We start from the raw sequence: 2,889 nt of genomic DNA on the forward strand, positions 1-2,889 counted from the left end.
GAAAGAAAATTTGTAATAACTTCCTTCTTTCCAAAATAATTTTTACATTTTCTATATATAATTATATATAAATTCTATTATAAAATAAACTAACATTAAAGATAATTAAAACCAAATAAATATATCAAAATAATTAATATCACAATAATTAATTAAAAAAATGCTATAGATTCCACCTCTATAATTAAAAAAATTATAATATAAATGATAAATTGGATAAAATATATGAATAAAATTGAATAAAAATAATTATAAAGTTTATGTCAACAAATAAAAGAATTAATTTTTTTATTTAAAAAATTCCATAGAAAAAACTACATCAAAATAATCCAAATTTATAACATTAATCAAATTAGTTTCTTAAAATCAATACAAGACATTCATTATTTAAGTAAAAACACTGACATACTTTTTAATTATCTTTAAACAATTTCCAAGCATCAATTGCTTAAGTATATTTTTGGATGGAGAATTTAAATGGAGTAATTTATTTATTTGAAGAATTTCAAATTTTTTGAGGTGAAATACCTTGTTTGGATGGAAAATTTATAAGGAATTTAAAATTCAAGCATTTGTAAAATTCCTTGAAAAAGAATTTCAAATTCTCCCAAAAAAGTAAGAATTTGAAATTCGTCTTTTTTTTTCTTCTTATTTCACTTATATATTTTTATCTTATCTTTTATCCCTTCATGTTTTTAATTATTGAATATTCAAAAATATTTTTAAAATTATTAAATATTATCTAATATTAATTTTTAAAATTATTAAATATTTAAAAATTAGCTAATATTTATTTTTATAAAATTTAATTTAAAAATCTCAACATATAAGTATATTTTTAAAATAAATTTTACCATGGTGGAATCAAATTATCATATTCAACCCAACAATTTAAAATTTGAGAAATTTGAATTGACTTATCCAAACAAAATAGTTTAAAAATGATAGAAATTGAAATCAAAGTAATTTAAATATCAAGAATTTAAAATTCCTTGAATTTGTAAAATTTCTCATCCAAACACATCATAAAGTTTAATTAATAATTAAGATTGTTGTAAAAAATATATTTTCTTTACTGCATAAAATAATAATATATAAGATTATACTTATATTTTATATTTATTTTTAAAATTATACAATATAATATTAATAGTGAGAAAAACTCAAACATAAGCATTTTATTAATATGAAAACATAAAATTTTAAAAAAATTACACTTCTCCTAATTTTGCACAAAATATGTTTTTGATTTGAATATATAGATATATATTTACCTCTTGGATTATGTATGCATTTTAAAAAAAAATTCTTCTTATTATAATTAAACTCAATCTTCAAAAACAATATTATATGATAATCTTTTCCTACTTTTTGATTAATATTATTATTAATATTATAAAACATCAAATCTGATATAATTTTTTAAAAGCTTATACGTTTATTATAATTTTCAAAAATTACTTTTAATTAAAATTATTAAAAATGATAGACTAAAGCTTGAATAATTGTACCAGTTTATTTATTAAATATGTTTTTAATTAAAAACCCTTAAAAGGTATACATCATATAAAATGATTAAATTAGAACGAACTACATTTTAAATAAAAAATAGTAATTTTTAATTTAATTAAAGCCAAATCCTTTAGAAGTTAGTCTAAGATTTTTTAATGTATGCATATGTATGATAGTGGTATTTTTTTTCTCATATATTTTTTTTATTTGTACACCTTTTGTTTTTATATCTCTCCTTAAAAAAATTATCATGTTATTTTATTTCAATTTTTATATTTATTTGACAATTTTGAAACAAAGGAAGAAGACTATTTATATGTGATTTAAACATAAAAATATAATTTTTTATATTAAATTTATATAATTACATCATCTTTTAAAATGATATAAAATATAAAAAATAAATTTATTTTACTAGATAGAAATTAATTTATTATTAATAAAAAAAAATTAACTAAATCTCTGTGCATTGCACTGATAAACCATCTAGTTTAATTAAATGGACAGGATATTAGACTTGTATTGGATAAGTCCAACAAGAAGGCATACTAGGTTTATGATTGTCTATTAATTGATAGGTTAATCTAATCATAGTTAAGCCATTTCCTAATGGAGAAAAACATAGAAAACTCTCTCAGAGCTTTGTGAAAAGCACAAAACCTTAACTATGGAGAAAAGATAAACACTAGAAAGGGGTTGAATAATATATATGTATCAAAAATTCACATTTTTCCTAGGTAAGTAATAACGCTAATCATATTAAGTAGGAAGAACAATAAGATAAAATGCTGAGTATTTTTATACTAGTTTGTCTCAACCACTAAGATTACGTATAGTTCTCAATCCAACCAAATTGAGTTGCACTATCTTTAAAACAAAGATACAAGTGTCCCTTCAACAAGCCACTTCTGGCTCAACCCGAAGTATTCTTTGATTTGCCTCTTCAAGCAACTACCTAAATATTATTTTAACAATAAGTCTCTCCAAGCTTACCAACCAAGCATTCTTTTACAGTCAAGTCTTTCCAGTCCCAAAATAAGTATACTTTTTCAAACAAGCCTTTATGGCTCAAAATAAGTATTTTTTTTTCAAATAAGCCTTTCCAGGCTCAACCTTATAACAATGGTTATAAAGGTTACACAAATATTGTGTTCACCTCACTTATACGTTATACAACTAGTATAAAGCAATAAACTTTTTACAAGAAAGAATAAATTTACAAAGCATTTCTTTATATACAAGCCTTTTTTGTATATTGCACGTCTCTTCTTTCTTGAGCTTTGAGTCTTCTTATATAGTAGCTTAGAGAAGATAACTATTGCAACACTTTGAGTCTAACTCACAAGTTTGTTTCATCTGTCTTCATCATCTTTCGTT

This window comes from Cajanus cajan, chromosome 6 (genome assembly GCF_000230855.2).
Source record: "Cajanus cajan strain Asha chromosome 6, NIPB_CcT2T_4, whole genome shotgun sequence".
In the NCBI taxonomy this organism is placed as follows: Eukaryota; Viridiplantae; Streptophyta; class Magnoliopsida; order Fabales; family Fabaceae; genus Cajanus; species Cajanus cajan.